Here is an 18,563-nt window from a genome sequence, read left to right as displayed (position 1 = left end):
AGCCTCAGGCATCTAACTGCAACCAGCAGAGCGGTCCTGGTAAAGACAGAACTTAAAGACAAATGTATAAAATAATTATAGGGCTATGTTAAGGGTACACAACATAAAAGATGGAATCTGTGACATTACTAATATAAAATGAGGGGGGCACTGCTATATAGAAGTAAATTTTTTACATGCAATTGAAGTTAAGTTGCTATCAAGCAAAGCAGATTGTTATAACTTTACATTGTTATATGTAATTTTCATGATGACGACAGAGAAAATATCTATAAAATATGAAAATCAAAATATGATCCATTTATCTTGTATCTTCAAAAATATTTATTTACTGGCACTTCCTCTATTCTTGAATTTGTAAGTTTTTCCCATCACTTCAGAACAACGTCATTCGTAAACTTTTATGTTTTTGATCTTTACTTCACCTCTTGCCCTGTCACATCTTCTCTAAAATGTTATACTCTTGACAGAGATTATAACACGTATTCGTTCTTCATTATCTAATGACCCATAAAAGTCCTACGTATATATATATATACATATATATATATATATATATATATATATAATAATTTTTTGTTACTGAAATGAATCAATACTTTTCAGGCTTTATTTATATATTTTGTAATTTTTACATACTACTGCCAATTCTGTTTTATTTTCCATAGATTTTTTTTTTTCTTTTGTTACTGTGGCTTTTAACTTTCTCTAGTTCCCCTGGATAAATCATTCTCAGTCTCCTTCATGGTCTATTTTTCTACCACATATATATATATATATATATATATACCACATATATATATAATGTTATATATTATATATGATATATAAGGTATACCATAATATATTATATATATATACACGTATAGAATATGTAATATTTATATAGAATATAATATATATATTATATATACATATAGAATATGTAATATACATATATAATATGATATATAAGGTATATCATAATATATTTTATATATATTATATGGAATATAATATATTACATAGAATATGGTATATATTATATATTATATATAATTATATATATTATATATTATATATTATATATTATATATAATTATATATATTATATAGAATATATTCTATATTATATAGAATGTAATATATTATATAATAGAATATGATATATATTATATATTATATATACATATAGAATATGATATATATTATATATTATATATACATATAGAATATGATATATACATATAGAATATGATATATAAGGTATATCATATTATATATATACATATAGATGTAATATTCTATATTATTCTATTATATTCTATAATTATATATTATATATATATTCTCTATATATTATACATGAGTGGTACATATATGGTGTGTATATGTATGTGTGTATATATATATATATATATATATACACACATAACATTTCCAGAAATCCACCTCACTCTTCTCTCTTGACCTAAGTAATTGGTAACCAAAGAAAGAAATATAACCTATGAGCTACGTGCAAATGTGTTTGCAATAAGTTTTGGGGCTTAAAATTAACTTGGAAGACTATTGATATTTACTGATCAGGGAATGAAGATGGTAATTTCCCTAAAACATTTGGGATAGTACTTTACAATGAGGAATATTGTCCTGAAAGCATCAATAATTCCATTTTTGTAAACATTGCCCTGTAAGATTTTTCTGAAAGGCTCATGACTCCAGAATTCCTATCTTTATCTGTATATAATTATTACCAAGCCTAAATTCCTCATCCAACGGATGTGGTAAACTTCAAGACCTAAATGTTACAAAGATAATTCAAGCTAAAAATTGTTTAAAACTAAATTAATCAGCTCTCCCTTTAGAATGTTTTTCTTATTATATTTTCTCTTTCAGTGAATATCAATATCATAAGCCTAATTGTCTGACATAAAAACCTTGTAAATGTCTTTGAATACATTTTTTTCTGATTGTCTCATTAAAACCAAGACCCAGTCTCCTCTAAAAGAGATGAATGAGTTTACAGTAGAAACCATTCAACTAGTATTACACTGTGGCAATCAATTTTTATTCCCTAATGACTTTTATTGACTTATTCATATTATTCCAGAAAATATATATGTCATCAAAGAAAAACTATTATATATACATTTATACTGTGTTCACATACATACTTTAAACAAAAATTGAATTATATTACATAATTGAACCTGAAACATCTGTTTTTTACATAATGATATGTGATAAATATATTCTAGGATAGTGTATATATTGTACTTCATAATTTTGTAATTGTTAAATTCCATCTCATTATATGCATTTATCATATTCTAACTTCCCTACAAATAAGGCATAAGCCATTTATAAATCTTCTGATTTTTCTACCTTTGCAAAACAGTGCATATTAACATTAGAGCCCAAATATCTTCTATTAACATCAGAGCCCAAATACCTTTTATTTATGAATGCTGGCAATGTTATAAGACATAATCTTTAAAAATAAATGTTATTTAAGTGTTTTATGTGCTGATATATAACAAAAGTTCATTGTAAATCAGTTTTTACCAGTTCATTCTTAAACCAAGAATATGTAAGCCTCACCAAATCCTCACCAACAAAATATGATATTAATATTTTTCATATTTATAAGATTTAATAGGCATACACATACACATGCAAAAACATATATATTATATATCCATTTTAAAAATTTGGATTGTATTCAGTAGTAATATTTGGAAAGTTTCACTTGATTTTGTCATTATGTGTATTACCTGTTCCTGTAATTTTCCTATGTATATTCTAGATTTGCCATGTAGATTTACAGTTGTTCTTTTGTATATTGTAAATCTAACTATTTTGACTGTTGGCTGTGTTACAAATAGATTTTCTTACTCTGTGGTGTCTTTTTCTATGTTTATATTCACCTTTGGTATTTACTATTTTAGCCTTAAGATTAACCCAAAATATTTGAGAATTTGCTTTGCAAGAAAGACTTCTAACAATATTTTTAAACATGTTTTGCTACCAGGCTACAACAGTTAATGATTAACTCATTTCATCATTACTTTGTAATATAATATTATACCTTTACAGAGGGTGCTTTCATATAACTAAGGTCTGTTTCACAGCTTTCTACAGGGAATCATTGGTCTTTTGGTCTGTTCTTAGACCAAACCAAACCTCTTTCATATATTTATACACACACACACACACACACATACACACACACACATGTATACACATATGTGTATGCATATATACACACATATATACACATATATCAGTAAATAAAAATAATATTTTTTCTCATAACATTAAGCGTTTGCTGAGAGAAACTTCTCACATGATAGTGTGAGAAGCTTTGCAGATGTAAAAAAAATTTATAGAAATCTTTTGAAATGGTCCTGAGGACATACAGCAAATGAGGAATCATCTGAAGAAAACTGTCGATTAATATTTGATAAGAAAATTGTGCCTGTGATATTTGAACTGAGCCCACTCCTTCCCTGCCTCCATCATTCCATCTTAGTGAGTTCCAATTTCCACTTGAGACTGGTGCAAAAAAATAACATATGACAGTTTATCCCCCCAGCTCCAAGTTTGAGATCTTTTTCCTGTTAGAAGCAGAATGTCAAGACTCATCATTTTATCCCTAGCTACATATTGCTGAGCATAAGTTTCAGGTAAGTGTGGGATTAAATGACAAATCCCTTTGTCTGCCTATCTTTTGCTCAGAGTGAAGGTTCTACCTAAGAAAGTGTACTACTGAGAATACTAAAATCCTGATTGCGCTTGATTAAGCTTTATGCTAGGAGAGGCAAGTTGAGAGGATATAAGGCTACTACCATGCATTAGTCTGTTCTCACACAGCTGGAAAGATACCACCGGAGACTGGGTAATTTATAAAGGAGTGAGGCTTAATTAACTCACAGTTCTGCATGGCTAGGGAGACCTCAGGAAACTGACAATCATGGCAGAAGGCAAAGAGGAAGCAGGCACCTCTTCACAAGATGGCAGGAGAGACAGTGAGTGAAGGGGAAACTGCCGCTTTTAAAACCATCAAATCTCGTGAGAATTCCTTCAGTATTATGAGAACAGCAAGGGGGAAACTGCTCCTATGATCCAATTTTCCTATCAGGTCCCTCCCTCAACACGTGAGGATTGCAATTTGAAATGAGATTTGGGTGAGATCACAGAGCCAAATCATATAATTCTGTCCCGGCGCCTCTCAAATCTCATGTCTTTCTCACATTTCAAAACCAGTCATGCCTTTACAACAGTCCCCCAAAGTCTTAACTCATTCCAGCAATAGCCCAAAAGTCCAAGTCCAAAGTCTCATCTGAGACAAAGCAAGTCCCTTCCACGTATGAGCCTGTGAAATAAAAAGCAAGGAAGTTACTTCCAAGAAACAAGGGGGTACAGTCATTGGGCAAGTCTTCCCATTCCAAATGTCAGAAATCGGCCAAAACAAAGGGCCCACAAGCCCCATGCATATCTGAAACCCAACCAGGATGTCATTAAATCTTTAAGCTCCAAAATTCCTTTGACCCTATTTCTCACATCCAGGACATGTAGGGGTGGGTTCACACAGCCTTGGGCAGCTCTACCCCTTTGGCTCTGCAGGTTACAGCCCCTGTGACTATTTTCACAGGCTGACAATGAGTGCCTGCAGATTTTCCAGGTGCACAGTGCAAGCTGTTGGTGGATCTACCATTCTTGGCTTGGAAGAATGTTCACTTAAGACCCTGTGTGGGTACTCAACCCCATATTTTCCCACTGCATTGCTCTTGTAGAGGTTCTCCATAAAAGCTCCAGTCCTACAGCAGACTTCTGCCTAGACACTGAGGCATTTTCCTACATCCTCTGAAATCTAGGCAAAGGCTCCCAAAGCTCAACTCTTGTTTTCTGAGCACCCACTGCACCTTATGAAGCAATAGCCTGAGCTGCACCTACGTCCTTTTCAGCTACAGCTGAAGCTGGAGTGGCTGGTACACAGGGCACCAAGTCCTGAGGCTGCACAGAGAGCAACAGGGCCCTTGGCCAGGCCCACAAAACCATTTTTGCCTCCTAGGTCTCCAGGCCTGTGATGAGAGAGGCTGCTACAAAGATCTCTGAAGTGCCCTGAAGACACTGTCCTCATTGTCTTGACTACTAACATTCAGCTCCTTATTATTTATGCACGTTTCTGCAGTAGTCTTGAATTTCTTCCCAGAAAATGGGGTTTCCTTTACTACCCCATAGTCAAATTAGAAATTTTCCAAACTATTATGTTCTGCTTCCATTTTAAACATAAGTTTCAATTTGAAATTATCTCTTTGTAAATTCATATAACTGTATACTGTTGGGAGAAGCTAGGCCACGTCTTGAATGCTTTGCTGCTTATAATTTTTTTTTCTGCCAGATACACTAAAACATCTGTTTCAAGTTCAAAGTTTCACAGATCTCTAGGGCAAGGGCAAAATGCTACCAGTCTCTTTGCTAAAGCATAGCAAGAGTGACCTTTGCTCTAGTTTTCAATATGTTTCTTATCTCCATCTGAGACCAACTTAGTGTGGGCATTATTGCCCATTATCACTATTTTGGGCAAAACCATTCAACCAAAAATTCTCTAGGACGTTTGAAACTTTCCCTCATCTTTTTGTCTTATTCTGAGCCTTCCAAACTGCCCTAACCTCTGCCTGTTACCCAGTTCCAGAGTCACTTCCACATTTTCAGGTTATCTCCATATCAGTGCCCCACTCTATCAATACCAGCTATCTGTAATTAGTTCATTTTCACATTGCTATACCGATACTAAGACTGGGTAATTTATAAAGGAGAGAGTTTTAATTCACTCACAGTTCCATATGGCTGGGGAGGTCTTAGGAAACTTACAATCATGGCAGAAGGAAAAGCAGTCACCTTCTTTACAAGGTGGCAGGAGAGAGAGAGAGCACAGGGGAAACTGCCACCTTAAAAACCATTAAATCTCATTTCTCAGTATTGTAAGAAAGCATGGGGGAAATTGCCCCCATGATCCATCACCTTTCACCAGGTTCTTGCCTCAATTTATGGGGACTACAATTTGAGATAAGATTTAGGTAGGGACACAGAGTCGAACCATATCATATCACTTACCTCTGAGAGTTCAGCTCCTAATGTAAACAAGGTCTCATTTCAAGAGAATGCTATTGTTTTTAACTAGGGTCTAACCAGAACTCTGGGTTGCCGTTTTGCCTAAAGGAAAAAATAGGCTGCAAAATACATAGTTCCTAATTTTTTCCTAAAATATCTCACTGCATTTGCAAGGGAGTGTAGGAAAGTTCAAACCCAAAGGTGATCTAAAAAATAGTGGAGGTAGTATTGAAAGGCAATTAGGAGTAGAGTTGTAGATTCAAGAAAGATACAGGCTAAATTGTAAACCAACTTGTTTGCAGGATAAAACAAGATGTGTGGCAACTTACAGAGGCTCTTATAAAGTCAGAATTAATATCAAACACTGACCTCTGAATCCCTGAATTTGATTGAATTTATTTGTAATTTATTTCCTAAGGCATTGTTGTTGTTGTTGTTTTAAAAAAAAGATAAATCAGCTAGCAATTAATGAAAGTTCTCAGCTCGTTATGGACCAGGAAAAAGATAAAGAGAGCCTTGCTAAATTCATTGTCATACAAGCATGACCATACCCATACACAAAGCTGTGTCTCTTTGAGGAGCAACATTACTGACAACACTACAGGGGAAGGGGGCTGGGATAAACTTCTTAAAAATATTACAGCTAAGGATTAAACAAATGATAAAAGGAATAAAAATAACAAATCCTTGAGAAAAAGGGAAGTAACTATTGTTGCTACAAGATATTTCCTACAATGTCCACCTTCAAACAACAACAATAAGAATTATATGAGTTATGCAAAATGTAAGAAAGTATGACCCTTAATCTGGAAAAAATGTAGGCAAAAGAGAGTGCCTGTGAGCATAATCAGGTAACAGTTTCAACAAAAAATAAAACTCAGTGTAGCCATTACAAATATCATTACAAATATATATAAAGAACTAAAGAAAAACATGAATACACATGTAAAATAAGGAATTATAGCAATGTGACACCAAATAGAGAATATCAATAAAGAGATAATTTTTTTTACAAATACTGAAATAGAAATTATGGAATTGATAAGTACATAAGTGAAATAAAATTCACTATAAGATCTCAAAAGTAGATTTGACTGACAGAAGAAAGAATTAGGGAACCAGAAGATAGATGGAAGAACTATGTAATCTGAAGAATGTAGAAAAAAAGAATGAAGAATATGAACAAAGCCTCAAGAGAAATGTGAGACATTAAGCACAAAATTAATATGCATAATGGGCGTACCAAAAAATGAAGAGAGAAGAGAAAAAATAATTGAAGCAATAATGGCTGAAATGTCCTAAATTTATTGAAAAATATATCCAGGAAATTCAACAAATTCCAAGTAGGGTAAATAAAAAGAAATTCACAAAGCAATATGTCATAGTCAAATGCTAAAAATCACACCAGGAGAAAACTTTGAAAGCAACAAGAAAAAAAGGCACTTATTAGAAAACACCAATAGCTGGCTTCTCAGTAAAGACAATGGAGGTCAGAATCAGTAGGATAACACACTCAAAATGCTCACAGGAAAATAAAATGAAAATTAAAATTATTAACCAGGAATCTCATATCCAACAAAGTTATTTTCAAAAATGACGGTAGACACCAGGCTTTTTCATACATCCTCTGAAATCTAGGCAAAGGCTCCCAAAGCTCAAATCTTGTCTGAGCACAAACAGCACTGAGAGAATTTGTGGCTAGCACACCTAACTTATAAGAAATACTAAAGAAAGTTCTCCAGGCTGAGCACAAGTAAACAAAAATGGTTATTTAAATCCACATTAAGAAAACAAAGAGAATTGGTAACTAATTATAAAGCATGGTATAATCAATATTTTAATCATTTATTATCTTAACTGATTCAGAAAGCAAGTGTATAAAATAGTATCTGTAGAATATACTATTAAGCTTATTACATAGAGAAAAGTAATATATTTGAAATATGATTGTCAGTAGGAGCTTAAAGGAAATAAAAATTGGAAAACTTTGTGGAAAAATATACATACTCCTAAAAAAGCAATGGGTCAAAGAAATAAATAAAGAGAACTCAGATCATACTTTGAGATGAGGGAAAATGAAATGAAAACACACTAAAATGTATGTAATGCTGTTTCAATAGTGCTCTTAGGGAAGTTTACAGCTACAAATTCGTTTATTAAAGATCTAAAATCAGTAACCACAAAATATAGCTGAAGATGCTGAAAAAGAGCAAACTAAAAGCAAAAAAATAAAGGGAAAAGAAGAATAAGGATTTGAGTGAATAATAATTGAAAACCAGAAAAAAATAGAAAGTAGAAATACAACCACAATATCTGGTTTGTTGGAAAGATCAATAGTAAAATTCTGTTACTGAATTTTACCAAATTTTGAAGAAAAATTAATATTCATCATTCATAAATGCTTCCAAAAAATAGAAAAGGGAGTAATTCCCAACTCATTTTATGAGGTCTGTCTTTAATGATTTTAAACAAAGAAACAAAGACCTTGCAAGGAAAGGAAACCACAGATCACAATCTCGTGATATGGAGGCAAAACTCTTCAACTTAGTACATAGTACTCGCAAACAAGATCCAAAACAACATAAAGATAATTATATACCAGGATCAGTGTCATTGATCTCACAAAAGCAAGGTTGATTTCTCATCTGAAAATCAATTAATGTAACACATTCTCTGAATAGATCATTTTTAAAAAACAAAAAAGGACATAGTTATCTCAATAAACACAGACATGGAATTAGAAAAATCCAACACTTTTTTTTAATGATAAAAACATCCAACAAACTAGAAACAGAAAGGAACTTTATCAACTTGATAAAGCAAATCTACAAAAAACCACACCTAACGTGTTTCTTAATAGTAAAAGAATGGAGGTTTTCACTCTTAAGATCAAAAGCAGACAAGTATGTCCACTCTTGCCAATTCTATTCAAAATTGTACTAAACGTTCTAGCCAGAGCAAGTATACCAGAAAAAGAAGTAAAACCTATCCAGATAGAAGGAACAGGTAAAACTATCACTACTAAAAAATAATTATTTTCATAGAAAAGTATAAAGAACACACTAAAAAAAAACTATTAGAGCTAATAAATAAAATTGGCAAGGTTGTAGAATACAAAATCAATATTTTAAAAGCATTGTTTTTCTATATGCTGTCAACAAATAATTTAAAAACAAAATAAAAAACTATATCATTTACAATATCAACAAGAATCACGTAACAAAAATAAATTTAACAAAAAAGGTAAAATATTTTGTGAAAACTACAAATCATTGAAATAATTAAAGAAGTTCTAAATACGCAGAAAAATATTTCATCTTAATAGATTAAAAGACTTATATTTTTAGGATAGCAATACTCCCCAAATTAATGTACAGATTCAACACTTTCAACAATCACCTTCATAATTACAGCTTTCTTTGTTGAAATTGACAAGCTAATGATAAAATGTATATAAAATTGTAAGGAACCCAGACAAGTAAAAACAATTTTGCAAAAGAATAAGGTAGTAACAGTTTACATTTCCAAATATAAAAGTTGGTAAAAAGCAACAGTTATAAAAACAATGTCATACTGTCTAGATAGACAGGGGGATCAATGAAATGTATCTGAGAATCCAGAAATGCAACCATGTGTCTACAGTCAACTGATTTTTGACAAGCATACCAAAGCTATTCAACGTGGAAAGAAGACTTGCTTCAATAAATGGTGTTAGGACCATTAGACCGCATATGGGAAAAAAATGAAATTGAATCCTTACCTCACATAGTTTTAAGAATTTAACTCAAATGGATCAAGGAAGATCTAAATGTCAGAGCTAAAATTATAAAACTCTTAGAAAATATGTGGATAAATCTTCATGACATTGAATTTGGTAAAGGGTTGTTAGATATGATGTCGAAAGTATAAGTAACAATAGAAAGAATACGTGATTTAAATTCTTCATATTAAAAATGATGTGCATTAAAGAATATGATCAAGGATGTGAAAAGACAACTCACAGAAAGAGAGAAAATATTTGCAAGTCATGTGCCTGATGAAGAACTTCTATTCAGAATGTATAAAGAACTTCTACAAATCAACAATAAAAACACAAATCACTCAAAAAATCAGCAAATAATCTGAATAGACATTTCTTCAAAACTCAATATATACATAGCCATTAAGCAAATGATAACATGCTCATCATTTGTCATCAGAGAAATGCCAATCAAAGCACACTGAGATTCCACTTTATAACCACTAGGATTTCTATAATCAAAAAGGTCAGATAACAGAAAGGATTGATGAAGATGTATAGAAACTAAAATCTGCAAACAATTCTGGTAAGATGTAAAATGGTGCAGCCACTTTAGAAAACAATATATCATTTCCTCTAGTGATTAAACATCGTTACCAAATGACCCAACAACTCCACACTTAGCTAAATACTCAAGGGAATGAAAACAAACATACAGTCAAAAACTTGTATATGATTCTTTATGGCACCATTATTTGTAACACCCCAAAAGTCGAAACAACACAAATGTCCATCAATTGCGGAATATATAAATAAAATATGGCCTATATATATCATGAAATATTATTTAGCCATAAAAATAAAGTGCCAATACATGCTACAATATAGATACACCCTGAAAACAACTGCCAAGTGAGAAAAGACAGTCATGAAATCTCACTTATTACATGACTCCATTCATACATCCAGAATAAGAGTATCTATAGACAGAAAGTATATTAGTGGTTGTTTAGAGCTGAAGAATATGGAATTGTTTTTTTTAATTTAATTGTGGTAAAATGATTAACATAAAATTTAACATCTTAACCATTTTTAAGTGTACAGTTCAGTAGTATTAAGTATTCCATTTTTGTATAACAGTTCTCTAGAACTTATTCATTTTGCAAACCTCAACCTCTTTAGCCACTGAATATCAACTCTCCATTTCCCTTCCTTCCAAACCCCTAGAGGGCCACCATTCTACTTTCTGCTTCTAAGACGTTGACTATTTTAAACACTGCATGTAAGTGGAATCATATTCTTTTTGAATTGATGAAAATGTTCTAAAATATACTGTGGTGACGGTTGCACATATCTGTGAATATAATAAAAATGATTATGTTAAAAAAAAACCTTCTTTCCCCAAACTCAATTTCTTCATATTAAATCTTCAATTTAACTTGTTCAGGTTTCAACACAATTTATTTTTCTTTCAACTTAGTACCTAGGAAAAAATCATGCTAGCACAAAGTCTCCTTTTAAATTCATAACACCTTAGGTATTCTCATGTGCCTCACCTTATGAGTCCTAAGGACTAAGACAACAGTGGAATGATTATAGCCCTGCCCAATTTGGAATACAAGCCATTCCAAACCCTTAAAGTAGTTACCTGGTCAAGATTACATCCCCAGAACATATATTAATGTTTACAACAGAAATAACATGGTATGTGAAAAAATGTTCAGATGGAAAAAAAATCTTGATTTTAAGCTAATGAGACACCTCATCAGTATTTGCAGTTATCCTTATTCTATAACTAGTGAACTTCAACTTGATTCAGAGGTTCAATGTGGAGTGTGATCATTGGAATGATTATATCTGGGGAACAGTTGTCAGAGTTGCACTGGACACAATATGCCTTCTTACAAATTATAAATATGTTTCCATGATGACAGTCCTACTCACCAGCTATAACGTAATTGCTTATTTCACTGTTACCCAGGATATTCAAAACCTCTCAGTTTACATTTCGCTTTGACCCCATGTTTCTGGCACTCTTCCTGCTTCAAAATCTAGAGACATAATACCTACTGTTTACTATAAATAGATTTTTTTTTTCAGCTATGGTGACTGCCTCTGCTGCTTCTTGCTTAGGCATTTCTCACGTGAGTCAATTCTCCTTAATAAACTCTCTTTCACTTATACATATGTCATATTATCTCTGTCCCTCTAGAGGATCCTAACACACTTAATTTGTTCTTTGTATGTTTACTGATTTTTTTTTTTTTTTTTAATTTGAGATGGAATCTTGCTCCTGTCACGCAGGCTGGAGTGCAGTGTTGTGATCTCAGCCCAGGTTCAAGCAATTCTCCTTCCTCAGTCTCCCAAGTAACTGGCACTAAAGGTGTGCACCACCATGCCTGGCTAATTGTTGTATTTTTAGTAGAGATGGGGTTTCGCCATGTTGGCCTGGTTAATCTCAAACTCCTGACCTCAGGTGATCCACTTGCCTTGGCTGCCCAACGTGCTAGCATTACAGAAGTGAGACACTGTGCCAGGCATGTTTATCAATATTTTATTTTATTTTATTTCATTTTTGAGATGGAGTATCATTCTGTCGCCCAGGCTGGAGTGCAGTGGCACAATCTCAGCTCACCACAACCTCAGCCTCTCAGGTTCAAGTGATTCTCCTGCCTCGGCCTCCTGAGTAGCTGGGACTATAGGCATGCACCACCATGCCTGGCTAATTTTTGTATTTTTATACAAAATTATTTGTATAATGGTTCATGACGTGACCCCCTAAGAAACTTGCTTTATTTTGTTCACTTTACTGAACATTCAAGTATTTTTGCTTTTCATTTATAGTTTACAATTGTTATCTGAAAACTAGTCAATTAAAAAAAATCTTACTTGATGTACCCATAAGCAATACTCTTTCCTCACTCCCTTTTAGTGTATTGCATCTTTGCTTAACATTCCTTAGAATTTAATTCTGAAATTTTCTTAAGCATGTCCCCTAAATGTATGCACAATAGTATGATTCTTATAAAAAAAAAATCCTGTATTACCAAAGAAGTCTTTCATTCATTATTTCAATAATATATGCTAGTCTTCTTGGTATTCTTTAAAAGGTATGAATTTTTACAATGACTTGATATTACTAGCCAACTTTGTCTCCAATATGTTAATATGTACTTATTTTTTTTTTCAGATTTTTATTGTGGTACTTTTAAATAGTTCTTGAATGCTAGTTTTTCTTCTGAGATAATTCCAGCATGCCCAGATATCTTGTTTCTTTCCCTCTATTAGAGTCTATCAGGCTTGGTCTGGGTTTTGTTATACCAAACAATAAGATATTTATTTTTGTTTTTTATATTTTCTTAATATGGGTTAAACCTGGATCACTTTTTTTTTCTCTTTTATATATATATTTGTTTTTAGAATTTACTTTTCTTTAATATCTGTTAAGTTTATATCTTCTAAAAGTTTAACCTCCCTTCTTAGGAGGATGAAAACATCATTTTTATCCTTGAGTAGGATGAAATATTTATGAAAAAAAAAAGTTTTTTATACAAATCTAGTAACTTCTTGACTTTCAGAGCAAATTAATTCTTTTCTTTTTTTAAGTTTTCTCAGCCTATTCTTGAAGTCAAAACAGAGCAAATTAATTCTTATATGTGCTTTTATTTGTGTTTCTAGGATTTGTATATGCAATATTATGAATTTATTTTCTTCTATCTAAGAATATTGTCCACTCTGTTTAATAATGTTTAAATATCCATTATTAGCTTATCAAAAAAATCCATCATTCTTCTAGAATCAAAAAGTTATCTCAGTATCAAAAACATCTCAGTATTCTAAAACAATGATTAGAATTCACATCTTCAAACAAAGATTGAATTTAAGACCACCTTGAGTTGGCTGACAATATATTTTGTAGTTAAATCACTCAAATTTCAAATTAGTTTTTACTTACACATCTTTATTGCCATTAAATAATCAAAACTTGAATTTGGGCAAGCTTACATATACTGCCCACCTAGACTTGATGTAATTCAAATCATAAATTCATTAAAGCTCTATAAACATATTGAACATAGATGTCTTACAGTTTAAACACAGCAAATATTGTTTTATCCATCTTGGTTACAACAATCTAATTCTGACTCAGCCTACCCCACAATTCCAGGTTAAGTGTGTCTGTGTAGTTCAAGGTCAAGCTGCAATAACCTCACTCTGAAGCCAGAAGTTTGTTAAGGTCCTCAAGGCATGCTTCTTTGATATGGCTGTCATAAACATTTAAGAAAAGTTATATATAAAAATTACATTAAAAATACCACCCACTCTGATCACTAAGTTGAAAACACTATGGTGTCAAAAACTGAAAATGTCAACACTCAGAGAACAGCAAATTAAAGGAAAAATAAAACTATAAAACAACAACAATGATAACTCACTGGTTAACTCATAGCTGCACTGTGAAATAAAGTGGTACCGTGAATCACCTTGGTCAAAATCCTTTATTACTTCCCCCAAAAAAGGTTCATTGCTTAAATATTAATTTGCTCTCTAAACTCTAATACTCTGTTTTTTCAGAAACTGCCAATTTGTCACATACTGGTGTATATTTAAAAAATAACATTATTTTTTCTACTTGGGAACCACATTAACTGAGAGAAAGATTTTTAAAGCTCTGTGGAAAATCAAATTATCATTTTATTTTAACAAAGTGGATATCAGAGCTTGTGATTTATATTTGTTTGCATCTGAATCTTATATTTGTCTGGTACAAAAGTAATTGTGTCTCTTTGCCATAAATCCTAATGGCAAAAACTGCAATACTTTTGCACCAACATAACAGTACTGACTCCCAGATTAGACCGGTGTTATCCACTAATAGTTAAAAATCAACACTACAACTTACTTGCTAGCATCTTCCCTTATGTAGAATGAGGTGTATATTCTTACTATCTATAAAGATTGCATGCCTGTTCCCATTTATAAGCCATTCATCTACTATCTATTGAATTCTTACTTGTGAGATTTAGTTTACATTGAATTTCAGTTTATCTGAAAACTAGAAGTATAACAACTCTTTATTATATACTACACTGTGGTTATCTCTCTGTGTATATATTTGTATGTTATAGTTTTCCCATAAATCAGATTTCTAATTTCTAAAATAAAGAACTATATTTTATATTTCTGAGGTGTCTATCCATTCTGTCTTTAAATTATATCATTTTCAAATCTACTCATTGGCTTTTGAAATAAATATAATATTGATTATGTGTACCAAAATGGCCTAGGCAAGCACATTCACCATATGAGAAAAGAGCTCAGTTATTGCATGAAATTATGCTCTATGACATTATATAACATCAAGTTTCTTTCTAAGGATGAAGATAGGCTTTTTATAAAATTCCTTCATTGTCCAAATATGATCTGTGGCATTACATTAGACGTTTAACCTTTAAAATCCAAAATGTGCTATTTAGTGCACTGATGGAAGAGAAGGTGATCTGATAGAGTTCATCTTATGGATATCAAGCTCTAAGTACTAGGGAAAAATAGAATGATGAGGATAAGGAGGCATTTAATAAGATTACTTACAGAAGGACTCACAAATGACAGGTTGAGGCACTGTACCAATATATAGTTAGAATTCCCTAAATATCAAGATGAAAACCAATAGTTTGTCTTACTAATACAGGGGAGGAAAAAAGCTCTATTCTCTACACATTTTGGGATCACTGGCTGGAGCACTGTGAACTAGACTTACAAAAAAGGTATTAATGGGAGGAAAACAAACCAAAGTTTATTAATGACTACATCCAGCAAACTCACAAGAGTATTCAATAATGAGTAACTCAAAGGAGAGGTTACAACTGGGTTTATATTACATCTTCACAAAGGAACAATACATTTATAGAGAGGTGAAAAAACAAAGGAAAAGACTTTTAGGAGTGGCAAGCAGCAGGAAAGCAAATACATGGGAGAAACTAACAGAAGAAAGGCCTGGTTGGTAAGGTTTGTTCTAGTCTCCTCTGGTGTCTTTTCTGGAATGATAAGGCCCAGAGATTTCTGCAGTGATTAAGATTCATCTTGCCCTCCTGGTACATAGAGGGGGGCAGAGAGGTTTTGTTGTACCTGTTTCTTAATTGTCTTTTAGCTCAAAATAATCCTTGTGCTAAAGTGGCATGTTTTCAGATAGCATACTCTGAACTCCTTCACTGGTTTCTTCTTTAAAAGAAAAACAACATCAATTAAGCACAAGAAAATTTATACAAACAAATATAACTATTAACTATTTAAATGTCTAGAGTTTTTCAAAATTAACATAAGCAAGAACAGAGCACAGCCTTTGAAAAAATTTCTATGAAAATTAGTAGGTAATCTTCTAAGAAGCAAAGCAAAACTTTACAAATTGGAATAGGGCCTGTCAATCGTGTAGATGTTACTTCATTTGATTATCAGGGCAACAAAGACCTAGTAGGCTGGATATAAGTTTTATTTTCCATATCTGATGAATAAATTTCCTAAATTCATGAGGCTATTTATTCCATGTCAAACTTAGAGGCAGAATTCAGTGTCCTTGATTCATTCAAGGATATTTTCATGGAGTCTTAAGAAATAAATGTGAATTCTTCTGCTTTCAAATTGTTTTTGTTTTGTCTTGTCCTTCTCATTCTATTCATAAATTGAAATGAAGCATCTAGAAAGACATATGTTGAAATCAGCTAAAGGTATTGGACTGGATTTATAAAATTAATTTAGACCATATTAATTTGTGAATAGCTACTCATTATTAATACCTAATCTCTCCTAGTTGTCCACATTTTACATCTTTACTAATGTGTCCCTACTGCAGAAGACCGGGATCCTGTTTTTATAAATACATCAGGAATACTACTCTTATTCTACCTTAAATTTTAGCTCACATTGATGTTCTCGGGTACATGTACCACTATATGCCTAAATAAGTACTTCTACATCTTTGGTCTACCTAGAATATTTCATCCACAGGGCAATCACATGTTCTGTTTTATTGCGTCTTTTGAGGGAGATACACACACATACACACACAGACAGGTGCACAATCTGCTAAGACAAAAGATGGTAAACATGTTATATGATTATTTAATACCATTATTTTCTGACAAATGATAAGGCTCCTCCATTCCTCATATAGTTCCACAAAATTATGCCATTTGACAAGTACCTAAAAATTAAATGTACAGGTAAAAAATGTTCAACATGTCTAATCATCAGTGAAGTGCAAATTAAAATCCCAATGAGATATCACTTTGCACCTGTTAGAATGACTATTTTGTAAAAGATGAAAGATAACAAGTGTTGAAGATGTGGAGAAAACGAAACGCTTGCATACTGTTGGTTAGAATGAAAATTAGTATAGCCATATGAGAAAGGATATGAAGGTTGTCAAAAAACCTACAAGAGTATTCCCATTTGACTCAGCAATGCTGCATCTGGGTATTTAGTTAAAGGAATAGAAAGTAATGTGCCAAAGAGATATCTACACATTCATGTTCACTGCAGCATTATTTACAATAGCCAAGATATGAAACCACCCTAAGTGACCATCAATGGATGAGCAGCTAAAAATATTAGGGATAGACATACAATAGTGCATTCTCTATTTTTAAGAAAAAAGTAATTGTCTCATTTTGATAATATGAATGGACCTGGAACATTATAAGTTACATAAGCCAGACACAGAAAGACATATACTGCATTGTCTCATTTAAATGTAGAATTTTGAAAACTTGATCTCATAAACACAGAAAGTAGAAAGGTGGCTTCCAGAGGCTGAAGGTAGGAACGGGGAAAGAGGAGATTAAAGGGTACAAAGTTTAAAGTGGACTAAAGGAATGTGTTTTTGTGATCTGCTGCACTGCATGGTAACCACAGTTAACAATGGTGTATTACATATTTAAAAATTGTTGAAAGAGTAGGTTTGTAACATTCTTACTATACACACACACAAAAAAAATATTGGGTGAGATGATTAATACATTGATTCATTTGATTTAACCTTTCTACAATATATACATATATGAAATCAAATTTTATCTCAGAAATGTATAAAATTATTATTTGTTGGCCTGGCACAGTGGCTTACAAAGATTACATTATTTGTAATCCCAGCACTTTGGAAGCCTGAGGCAGGTGGATCACAAGGTCAAGAGTTTGAGACCAGCCTGGCCAACACTGTGAAAACTTGTCTCTATTAAAAATACAAAAAAAAAAAAAATTAGCTGGGCATGGTGGCATGCGCCTGTAATCCCAGCTACTCGGGGGGCTGAGGCAGGAGAATTGCTTGAACCTACAAGGCAGAGTTTGCAGTGAGCCAAGATAGTGCCACTGCATTCCAGCCTAGGCGACAAAGCAGGAATCTGTCTCAAAAAAAAATTACTTTCCATTTAAAATATTAAATTAATTTAGAAAAATGAATGTGCAGACATTAAGAAAGTTAAATAGTGATTCTGGAAAAAGAAAATATTAAACATTTTTTAAATACATATTTATTTGAATTGATAAAATGTGGGCCGGGCGCGGTGGCTCAAGCCTGTAATCCCAGCACTTTGGGAGGCCGAGGCGGGTGGATCACGAGGCCAAGAGATTGAGACCATCCTGGTCAACATGGTGAAACCCTGTCTCTACTAAAAATACAAAAAATTAGCTGGGCATGGTGGCGCGTGCCTGTAATCCCAGCTACTCAGGAGGC

The sequence above is a fragment of the Cebus imitator genome, unplaced genomic scaffold (genome assembly GCF_001604975.1).
Source record: "Cebus imitator isolate Cc_AM_T3 unplaced genomic scaffold, Cebus_imitator-1.0 Scaffold182, whole genome shotgun sequence".
NCBI lineage: Eukaryota > Metazoa > Chordata > Mammalia > Primates > Cebidae > Cebus > Cebus imitator.
This window is presented reverse-complemented; position numbering follows the sequence as displayed.